Raw genomic sequence first — 12,501 nt, 5'->3', positions numbered from 1 at the left:
AGGATGCTGGCAGAGGTGACAAAGCAGAGCCACCTTCCCACTCACTTGGGGCACAGTCTTCTCTTTAGTGCAGTGTGTCCTCAGGCAGATTGGTGAGATAGACAAGGCAGGTGTTGATATGTCCATTTCCAATGTATAAGCTGAGGCTCCACAGTTACAGGTCTTCCCCAAGGCCACCAAATTCATTCAATACAGAGATGAGGCTAAACTCTGCAGTCCCCTGCAACTGTTACAGTGGAAAGCTGTTTCATATGTGTCTCATGGGGTGAGGAAAAACACAGACTGGCAGAAATAATAGAGATGGTCTATATTATTATCTCTATCTCAGAATGCGGCCCAAAAGAGAGCAGGCAGGAAAACTGTCCTCCTCCATGAGACATTGGGGTGGATAAGTCAGTTTCCCCAAGCCTGGAATCATCAGTTTATCCCCAATTTCCCACGTGACACTCTCTTTTCTTCTGCTAGCACCTAATGAACTACAATTCTATCCCAAACTGAACCCTCAAAACAGAAATAACTACCAAAAGCCAAGGCTATATCTGTCTATGATAGGCAGACACTCTATGTCCTACAGCACAGGGACATAAATGCCAAAGGCACTTAGGCGGGCTCTTTCCTGCCATCCCAGATCCCTCCCACCCCCATGACACAGGCCCAGAGCGATCACCCCATGTCACAGCCATTGTGGATATGATCTATAATAGTTGACATTTGGCTCCCCTACTCCCAAGAGCTGGCTGCTGTCAGCTTTGGTATGTGGAACACTTTGTCTGAGGGACATGCTGGCCTGGGTTGAAAGTAATTCCCATCGGCTCAGAACCGGGTGGTCTGTCACAAGGTTATTTTTCAGTTTGATCTGGACTCAGGAAGTCCTTCAGACTGCGGGCTGGTATTTTCAAAGGTTAATAAGCCCATCGGAAATTTCTTTCATGAGAAAATATGATCACCCCAAGTTGCATGCAGTTCCAAGATCAGGGGCCTGAGCATAATTTCAATTTAGACTCAGGACCACAAATGTTCTGAAGATTCCTGGGGCCTGGGCTGAGAGAAGGTGACTGAGGGATGCACTAGCTGCTACAGACAGGAGGCCAGAAAGGGTAGAAAGTATATTCTTAGGATGTCCTAAGTGTGTGCTCGTGAGGCTGCACATGCAGTGTGCATGTGCTTGGTGTATCACACAAATGTATATTATGTGTATGTTTGTTTGTCTCCAGGGGACATGTGTATGTATGTGTGTTGTGTATGGGTGGCCATTCAGTATGTACGTAAGTGTACATGTGTGTTCAAGTGTGTGTGTGTACACGTACGTATGTGTTGAACATGTGTGTGGTGCTGTGTATGTACAGATGGACATGCATATGTTCACACATCTACATCGGCCTGGGAATGGGGCAGTTTAATGGTGAGAGCTTTGGAATCAGACAGGGGTTCAACTTTGAACTCTACAATTTATTAGCTGTATGAGCCCTGCTTCTCACCAGCATGGTTTTGTCCTCTCCAAAAGGGGATGATAACGGCTTCCTCATAGGACTTGGGTGAGGGTTAATAGCCATGAAGCAGATTCTTCCCTGGCACACAGTCAGTGCCCAGCAAGTTGTATATAGTCATTACTATGACTATCACCACCACCACCATCATCGTTCTTGTATCATCTTGTTCCCTGGCTGTGTAGCATTTATTCTACCGCTTTAAAACCCATCCAGGGCTGCAAATGTTTCACATGGAAATGAACTCACTTGAGCCAGCAGTTCAGAAAAGTGAGGGGCCATACCAATTCCCCTCACCCAGCATGACTTGGCCCCATTAGTAAATCACAATTTCCCATCAGCTAAATGGGAACTACCCCCGGTCAACAAGCTTTCTTTCTACGCTGGTATGTTTCATAGAGATGAAAGTAATCAAATGGCTGTTGGCCACCTTCTGCACATGCAGGCCTGACAGAGGCTCCGTGAAAAATGTGAGAAGAGAATACGCATATCCCTGATCTCAACGATTTCCCAGTGGAGCTGCCTTGTTGTTTTTAATAAATAAACAAGTAAACCAAAGGCTTATTCAGGTATAATTGGCATACAATAAACTACACACATATAAAGTCTATGATTTGATAAGATTTAACCTATGTACACACTATATAATGATCAAGACAATGCATGTCCATCACCTCAAAAGTTTCCACAAGCCCCTTGATAATCCTCTCCCTCCCACTCTTCCTGCACACCCACCTCCCCCAGGCAACCATGCTTTCTTTTCGTACAGATTGGTTTGAATTTTCTAGAGTTCTATCACCTCCAGATTATAATCACAAGCATAAATTTTGGGGCTTTACTCAGCATAATTATTTTAAGCTTCATTCATGTTGTCATGTCAGTTTATGCCTCTTTATTGCTAAATAATTCTCCATTCTTTGGATGTACCACAATTTGTCATCCATTCACCTCTTGAGGGACTTTTCAGTTGTTTCTAGCCTTTGACTATTACAAATAAAACTCTTAGGAACACTCGTGTACAAGTCTTTAGACATGTTTTCATTTCTCTTGGGGAAATATCCAAGAGTGGGGTGGTTCAATCATAGAATATGTGTATGTTTAACTTTTTAAGAAACTTTAACAGTTTTCTAGAGTCATTATACCATTTTACACTCCCAGTATTGGAGATGTAGTGGTGAGCATAGCTGCCTTCCACTTTACATCTCCACCAGCAATGTATGAATGTTTTACTTCCTCAACATTCTGACAATTGATATGGTCAGTCTTTTCAAGGTTAGCCATTTTAATAGGTGTGTTGTGGTATTTTGTTATGGTTTTTAATTTGCATAACCTAATGACTAATGATGTTGAGCATATTTTCATGTGCTTATTTGCCATTCATGTATCTTTGCTGAGTTGTCTATGCAAATCTTTTGCCTGTTTTTCAAGTTGTTTTCTTATTATTGAATTTCATGAATTCTTAAATATTCCGGCCACAAGTCCATATTAAAAACGGTTGCAAATATTTTCTCCTAGTTTGTTAATTGCCTTTGTATTATCTTAATATCTTTGAAAGAGAAATTTTAAATTTATCACTGTATTCTTTTACAGGGTTTGCTTTGCCTAACCCTAGGTCACAAAGGTTTTTTTCCTCTGTTTTCTTCTAGAAGTTTCATAGTTTTATATTTCAAATCAAGTCTATGGTCCATTTTGAGTTTATTTGTTAAAATAGTATGAGGTATGGATTAAGGTATATTTTGCATGTATATGCCAACTCTTCCAGAATCATTTGTTGAAAAAACTATCCTTCCTGCACTAAATTGCCTTTGCAACTTTTTCAGTAATCAGTTGTCCATATGCGTGTGGGTCTATTTTTGGAACTTCTGTTCTGTTGTGTTGTTGATCTACTTTGTTTGTTTTTGGCCACTATCATAGCATGCAGAAGTTCCTGGGCTAGGGATCAAACATGCACCACAGCAGCAACCCAACCTGATTCAGTGACAACACCAGATCTTTTAACTCACTGCATCACAAGAGAACTGTGTTGATTTACTTTTACATCTTTATGTCAATACCATACTTATTTGTTATTGCGGTTTTATGGTAAACCTTGAAATTAGGTAGTGTTCTCCAATTTTGTCTTTTTTTTTCCAAGTTGTTTTGGAAATTTTATGTCCTTTGCATTTCCATATAAATTTTAAAATCAGGTTTTCAATTTCTACAAAAATCCTTCCTGAAATTCTGATTGAAATTTTACCAACTCCCAGATAAAATCTAAGATCTCAGATCAAATCAAATCTATTCTCTCCAAATCAATTTGGAGGAAATTTATGTCTTAACAATATTGAGTCTTCCGATCTATGAACAAAGTTTATCTCTCCATTTATGTAGGTTTTATTTAATTTCTCTCAGCAAGGTTTTGGAACTTTCAATGTACAGATCATATCTTAACCACACTTATTTCTAAGTGTTTCATATTTTGATGCTATTGTAACTGTTATGATTTTCATTTCAACTTATGATGTTGCTAGTCTATAGAGATATAGTTGATTTTTGCTCATAGATCTGTTATCTGGCAAACTTGCTAAACTCATTTTAGTTCTATTAAGCTGTTTATAAATTCCATCAGATGTTTTACATAAACAATCATGTTGGCTATAAATAAAGATACCTAATAATTCTTCTTTTTCAACCTGGGCTACTTTTTTTCTTTTTCTTGCCTGACTGCACTTTCCGGAAGCTCCAGTATAATGTTGGGTAACCATGGTGAGAGCAGACATCCTTGTCTTGTTCCTGATCTTAGAGAGAAAACAAGCTTTCATATTAAATGTGATCTAGGTTCTTCATAGATGTCCTTTGTCAGATTGCAGAAGCCCTCTTTATTACTAGTTTGTTGAGAATTTTAGGAATGAATATTGGATTTTTTTTTTTTTTTTTTTGCTTTTTAGGGCCACACCACAGCATATGGAGGTTCCCAGGCTAAGGTTGAACTGGAGCTACAGCTGCTGGCCTATGCCACAGCCACAGCAATGCCAGATCCAAGCTGCATCTGCAACCTACACCACAGCCCATGGCAATGCTGGATCCTTAACCTACTGAGTGAGGCCAGGGATCAAACCCACAACCTCATGGTTCCTAGTCGGATTTGCCTCTGCTGCGCCACAATGGAACTCCAATATTGGATTTTTAATCAAAAATTTTTTAGAATCTGTTCAGATGGTCACAAGGTTTTACTTACATAGCTTTTTTTGTTTGTTTTTTGGGTTTTTTTTTTTTTTTCCTTTTTAGGGCTGCATCCGTGGCATACAGAGGTTCCCACTAGGGGTCCAACAGAGCTGTAGCCACTGGCCTGTGACACAGCCATAGCAATGCCAGATCCGAGCCGTGTCTGCGACCTACACCACAGCCCACAGCAACGCCAGACCTTTAACCCAATGAGCGAGGCCAGAGATGAAACCTGCATCCTATGGATACTAGTCATATTCGTTTCCACTGAGCCACAATGGGGACTTCCCTATATAGTTTTTTTTAAAAAAGTGATTTATACTGATTGATTTTTGTATGTTAAACCAACTCTGCATTCCAGGAATAAACCCCAGTTGATAAGAATGTATCATCCTTTTACATATTGCTGGATTGATCTAATAAAATTTTGTTTAGAATTTTTACTCTATGTTCATGAAAGAAATCAGTCTATAGTTACTTTTCTTGTAGTGTTTTCTGGTGTTAGAATCAGGGTAATACTAGCTGCACATAATAAACTGGGAAGTCTTTCATCCTCTTCAATTTTATGGAAGAGTTTGTGTAGAATTTGTATTGTTTCTTCCTTAAATGTTTGGTAGAATTTACCAGTAAAGCCATCTGGGCCTGGAGGTTTTACTGTGGGAAGGTTTTTAATTAAATTTTAATTTCTTTAGTAGATATATGGCTATTTGGTTTTTTTTTTTTTAAGATTTGGTAGTTTGCATATTTCAAGAAATTTTTTTCAAAATTTTTTCAAGAAATTTGTATAGCTAAGTTGTCAAATTTACCAGGAAAACATTTTCCATAATATTAACCAGCTTTTTATTACATGTAGATTCTGGAAAGATACACCTTCTCTTATTCCTGATATTAGTAATTTGTACATTCTCTCTTTTCTTCCTAATAAGTCTAGCTAGAGATTTATTAATTTTATTGATTTCCCAAAGAACTAAATTTTGGTTTCATTTTCTCTCTATTGTTCTTCCGTTTTATATTAATTTCTATATTGCTCTTTAACTCCTTTCTTCTTCTTTTTCTAGTTACTTAAGGTGGAAACCAAGGTTGTTCTGAGATCTTTTTCTCTTATTATATTATACATAAGATATATACACCTATAATTATATATAGTGTTTCTCCTTAAGAATTGCTTTAGCAGCATCTCATAAATTTTTATATGTTGTTTTCATTTTAGTTCAAATCAAAATAACCTAAAAATTTTCCTTTTAAAATTTCTTCTTAAAGAATAAAGATTAAATCCATGGGTTACTTACTAGTATGTTATTAGATTCTCTATATTTGGTAGTTTTTCAGATATCTTTCTGTTATTCATTTTTTAATTTACTTCCATTGTGGTCAGAGAACATGTTTTGTATGACTTGAAACTTTTTAAATTTATTGAGATTTGTATTATGGCCCAGAATACAGTTCACCTTAGTAAATACTCAGTACACATTTGGATATCTTTGTTATTAATTTCTAATTTAATTCCATTGTAATCTGAGAGCAGGCACCATATGGTCTCTATTATTTTAAACTTGTGAAAGTTTGTTCTATGGCTCAGAATGTGGTCTATCTTGGTGAATGCTCCATGCAAGCTTGAGAAGAATGCATAGCCTGCTATTGTTGAGTGAAGTAGTTAATAGATGTCAGTTATAGGAGTTCCCGTCATGGTGCAGTGGTTAACGAATCCAACTAGTAACCATGAGGTTGTGGGTTTGGTCCCTGCCCTTGCTCAGTGGGTTAAGGATCCGGTGTTGCTGTGAGCTGTGGTGTAGGTTGCAGACGAGGCTTGGATCCTGTGTTGCTATGGCTCTGGTGTAGGGCGGTGGCTACAGCTCCGATTTGACCCCTAGCTTGGGAACCTCCATATGCCGTGCGAGCAGCCCCAGAAAAAGGCAAAAAGACAACAAAAAAATAGATATTAGTTATATCCAATTGATTGGTGGTGCTATTGAATTCAATTATGTCTTCACCGATTTTCTGCCTGCTCGATCTGTCCTTTTCTAATAGAGTGGAACTGAAGTCTTCAACTGTAACAGTGGATTCATCTTTCTCCTTGCAGTTCTATGAGTTTCTAACTTACATATTTTGATGCCTTGTTGTTAGGTACACATGCACTTAGGATTGCTATGACTTCTTGGAGAACTAACACACTTCTCATTATACCGTGCTCTTCTTTACCCCTGATAACCTTCCTTGCTCTAAAGTTTACTGTCTGATATATAACTACTCTCACTTTCTTTTGATTAGCATTAGCAAGGTATGTCTCTCCCTATCCATTTACTTTTAATCTATGCATGTCTTTATAATATTATTATAAAGTAGGTTTTTTTTATAGATCGCAAGTTTTAGGTCTTTCTTTTTTAACTACTCTGACAATCTCTGTCTTTTATATAGTATATTTAGACCATCACCATTTAAAACTTTTGTTGTTATATTTGGAAAATATTTACCGCATTTGATATTATTTTCTGTTTGTTGTCTTTATTCTTCATTCCTATTTCTGTCTTCTAGTCTTTTTCTGACTGTTGTTGTTTTAATTGAACATTTTATATGATTCCATTTTCTCTCCTTTCTTAGCACACCGGTCATATTTCTTTTTTTAGTGGCTACCTTAGAGTCTGCAATATATATTTACAACCATTCTAGGTCCACTTTCAAATAACACCATACAACTTCATGGGTAGTTGTAAGCACCTTACAGTAACCAAATAATCCTAATTTCTTCCTCCCATCCCTTGTATCATAGCTGTCATTTACTTTGCTTATACATAAGCATATGTAATATATTGTTGCTTTTATTATATTGAACAAACTTTTATCTGCTAGCTCAACTAAGAATTAGAAAAAATAAGTTTTTATCTTCACTTATTCCTTTTCCAATGCTCTTCCTTTCTTTATGTAGCTCTAAGTTTCTGAACTATTTCATTTCCCTTCTTTCTAAAGAACTTCTTTTCACTATTCTGTATGGCAGAAACTGTAAATCAACTATACTCTAAAAAAATAAATTTAAAAATAAAAACAAAAAAAAACAGGAGTTCCTGTCATGGCTCAGGGGAAACGAATTAGCATGCAGGTTCGATCCCTGGCCTTGCTCAGTGAGTTAAGGATCCGGCATTGCCATGAGCTATGGTATAGATTGCAGATGTGGCTCGGATCCTGTGTTGCTGTGGCTGTGGTGTAGACCGGCAGCTGCAGCTCTGATTCAACCCCTAGCCTGGGAACCTTCATATGCTGTGGGTGCAACCTTAAAAAGACAAATAAATAAATATTTGTTTTAAAATTCTTACAAGGCAGGTCTACTGGCAATAAATTCTCTCAATTTTTGTTTCTCTGAGAAATGCTTTATTATGCTTTCACCTTTGAAGGATAATTTTGCAGGGTACAAAATTATAGATTTATAGGTTTTTTTTTTTTTTAAGAAAAATCTCTCAACACTTTATATGTGTCACTCCACTCTTATTGCTTGCATGGTTTCTGAGAAGTATGATATAACTTCTGTCTTTGCTTCTCCATTGGTAAGGTGTTTTTCCTCTGGCTTCATTCAATACTTTGATTTTCTACAGTGTATATATTAAATGTCTAGGTGTAGATATATATATTAAATGTCTAGGTGTAGATTACTGGACATTTATTCTGGTTGGTGTTCTATGAGTTTCCTGTGTCTATGTTTGGTATCTGATATTAACTTGGGAAAAACTCTTATTCATTATTTCTTCAAATATTTGTGTTCCTTTTTCTTCTCCTTCTGGTATTCCTGTTACATATATGATACGTCTTCTGTGGTGGCCCAACAGTTCTTGGATAGTCTGTTCTGCTTTTTCCAGTTTTTTTTTTTCTCTTGGCTTTTCCTTTTGGATATTCCTGCTGACATATCTTCAAGCTCAGAGATTCTTTCCTCAACAATGGTGAACCCACTCTACTGAGTTCATCAATGCATTCTTCATATTTGTTACAGATTTTTGATCTCAGGTATTTCTTTTTCTTCTTAGAATTTCCATCTCTCTTCATACACTGCCCACCTATGCCTTCATGCTGTCTGCTTGTCCATCAGAGCCCTTAGCACGTTAATCACAGTTAATTTAAATTCGTCTTCTAATAATTCCAACATTTCTGCTATAACTGAGTCTGGTTTGGAAGCTTGCACTGTGTCTTCAAACATTTCCCCCCTTTTAGTGTGCTTTGTGATTTTTTTCTTGATAGAAAGTCATCATGTACTGAGTAAAAGGAGTTGCTATAAACAGGCCTCAAGTAATTTGGTGAGATGTGGAGAAGGAGGAAATTCTACAGTCCTATGATTAGGGCTGGTGTCTTAGTAAGCCTATGCCTCAGTGAACTTTACATGTGCTTCTCAGGTTCTCCTCCCCGTCTCAGGTGGGGAAGAATGGCTAATGGAAACTGGAGTTCCATGTTCCACCCGCTCAAGGTCAATTAGGTTCTCATAAAACCCCAGCAGTTTAGGCTCTAATAAATTAGTTTCTCTTGAGGTGAGGCCTTACTAAGAACAGAGTCTTTTGTTCTGGCAGATTTTCCCATCCCTGTTCAGGAAGCTGGAAGGGTTTTTTTTCCTCTGATATTCATTGTGAGAATGTAACAGAGAAGAACAAACCTGACTCCATATTGGATCTATTTCTTTAGCTCTAACTTTTGTGCTCTACTGTCTGTGCTTAGTCATGCTGGTGCTGCATCTTCATAAAGGAATGTTGCTACTGGCCTGAAATACACATAATGTCCTTTCTCAAGGCTCTGTCTTCCAGGCTTTACCTTTAAAGGTATAATGCTTTTCATTCATATAGAGATAAAAAGTGGCAGAACATTTTATTTTACACAATTTTGGAAGTCCTAGCCACAACAATCAGAGAAGAAAAAGAAATGAATCCAAATGGAAAAGTAAAACTCTCACTGTATGCAGATGACATGATACCATACATAGAGAATCCTAACACAACAGGATCAGCAGTATCTCTGGAGCACTGGGATGCAGGATCAGTCCCTGGCCTGACACAGTGGATTAAGGATCCTGTGTTGTTGCAGCTGTGGTGTTGGTCACAACTGTAGCTCAGATCTGATCCCTGGCCCAGAAGCTCCATATGCTGCAGGGTGGCAAAAAAGGGAAAAAAAGAAAAAAGAAAATACTAAAGATGCTATCCTAAAGACAACTACTAGAGCTCATCAATGAGTTCAGTAAAGTTTCAGGATACAAAATTAATACACAGAAATATCTTGCATTTCTATACACTAACAATGAAAGATCACAAAGAGAAATTAAGGAAACAATCTCATTTACCACTGCATCAAAGAGAATAAGATACCTAGGAATAAACCTACTTTAAGAGACAAAAGACTTGTATTCTGAAAACTATAATATACTGACAAAAGAAACTGAAGAGGACACAAACAGATGGGAAGATATACCATATTCTTGGATCAGAAGAATCAATACTGTCAAAATGGCATTTTTCACAGGACTAGAACAAAAATTTTTCATTTTTGAAATTTTTTTATTACTCAATGAATTTATTACATTTATGCTTGTACAATGATCATCACAATCCAATTTTATAGGATTTCCATCCCACAACCCCAGTGCCTCCCCCTACCCACCAACCTCTCTCCTTTGGAAACCATAAGTTTTTCAAAGTCTGTGAGTCAGTATCTGTTCTGCAAGGAAGTTCAGTCTGTCCTTTTTTTCAGATTCCACATGTCAGTGAAAGCATTTGATGTTGGTGTCTCATTGTCTGACTGACTCCACTTAGCATGATAATTTCTAGGTCCATCCATGTTGCTAAAAATGCAGGTATTTCGTTCCTTTTAATGGCTGAGTAATATTCCATTGTGTATATGTACCACATCTTCTGGATCCACTCCTCTGTCGATGGACATTTAGGTTGTTTCCATGTCTTGCCTATTGCAAATAGAGCTGCAATGAACATTGGAGTACATGTGTCTTTGTGAGTCGTGGTTTTCTCTGGATAGCTGCCCAGGAGTGGGATTGCTGGATCAAATGGTAGTTCTACTTTTACTTTTCTGAGGAATCTCCATACTGTTTTCCACAGTGGTTGCACCAATTTACAATCCCCCCAACAGTGTACTAGGGTTCCTTTTTATCCACACCCTCTCCAGCACTTATTGTTTGTAGACTTTTTGATGATGGCAATTCTAGATGGTGTAAGGTGGTACCTCAGAGTGGTTTTGATTTGCATTTCTCTAATAATGAGTGGTGTTGAACATCTTTTCATGTGTTTTTTGGCAATCTGTAAGTCTTCTTTGGAGAACTATCTGTCTGTTTAGATCTTCTGTCCATTTTTTGATGGGGTTGTTTGTTTTTCTGGTATTGAGCTATAAGAGGTGTTTACAAATTTTGGAGATTAATCCCTTGTCAGTTGATTCATTTGCAAAGATTTTCTCCCATTCTGTGGGTTGTCTTTTTGTTTTCTTTAGGGTTTTATTTGCTGTGCAGAAACTTTTAAGTTTGATTAGGTCCCATTTGTTTCTTTTTATTTTTATTGTCATTACTCTAAGAGGTGGATCTGAGAAGATGTTGCTGTGGTTTATGTCGGAGAGTGTTTGGCCTATGTTTTCTTCTAAGAGTTTTATAGTGTCTGGCCTAATAGTTAGGTCTTTAATCCATTTCAAGGTTATTTTTGTGTATGGTGTTAGGGAGTGTTCTAATTTCATTCTTTTCCATGAGGCTGTCCAGTTTTTCCAGCACCACTTATTGAACAGGCTGTCTTTTCTCCATTGTATATTCTTGCCTCCTTTGTCATAGATTAGTTGGCTGTAGGTGTGTAGGTTGAATTCTGGCCTTTCTATCCTGTTCCACTGAGCTATATGTCTATCTTTGTGCCAGTACCATATGGTTTTGATGACTGTTGCTTTATAGTATAGTCTGAAGCCTGGGAGCCTGATTCCTCCAGCTCCATTTTTCTTTTTCAGGATGTCTTTGGCTATTCTGGGTCTTTTGTGCTTCCAAACAAACTTTAAAATATTTTGTTTGAGTTCTGTGAAGAATGTCCTTGGTAATTTGATAGGGATTGCATTGAATTTGTAGATTGCCTTGGGTAGTATAGTCATTTTGATAATATTAACTCTTCCAATCCAAGAGCATGGGATGTCTTTCCATCTATTTGTGTCATCTTTGATTTCTTTCATTAGTGTCTTATAGTTTTCAGAGCACAGGTCTTTTGTTTCTTTAGGTAGGCTTACTCCTAGGTATTTTATTCTTTTAGATGCAATGGTAAACAGGATTGCTTCCCTAATTTCTCTTTCTTCTCTTTCATTGTTAGTATATGGAAATGCCATCAATTTCTGTGTATTGATTTTGTACCCTATGACTTTGCCAAATTCATGGATGAGCTCTAACTGTTTTCTGGTAGAGTCTTTAGGATTGATTCTCTAGGTAGAGTATCATGTCATCTGCAAATAGTGATAGTTTTACTTCTTCCTTCCAATTTGGATTCCTTTTATCTCTTTTACTTCTCTGACTGCTGTGGCTAGGACTTCCAAAACTCTGTTGAATAGTAGTGGCGAGAGGGGATATCTTTGTCTTGTTCCTTATCTCAGTGGGAATTCTTTCAGCTTTTCACCATTGAGAATGATGTTCGCTGTGGGTTTGTCATACATGGCCTTTATTTTGTTGAGGCAGGTTCCCTCTATGCCCACTTTCTGAAAGATTTTTATCAGAAATGGCTGTTGGATTTTGTCAAAGGCTTTTTCTGCCTCTATTGAGAGAATCATATGGTTTTTATTTTTCAGTTTGTTAATGTGTTATATCACACTGATTGATTTGTGG

The sequence above is a fragment of the Phacochoerus africanus genome, chromosome 1 (assembly GCF_016906955.1).
Source record: "Phacochoerus africanus isolate WHEZ1 chromosome 1, ROS_Pafr_v1, whole genome shotgun sequence".
Lineage (NCBI taxonomy): Eukaryota > Metazoa > Chordata > Mammalia > Artiodactyla > Suidae > Phacochoerus > Phacochoerus africanus.
The sequence above is the reverse complement of the archived record's forward strand: the minus strand, read 5'-3'. Positions refer to the sequence as shown.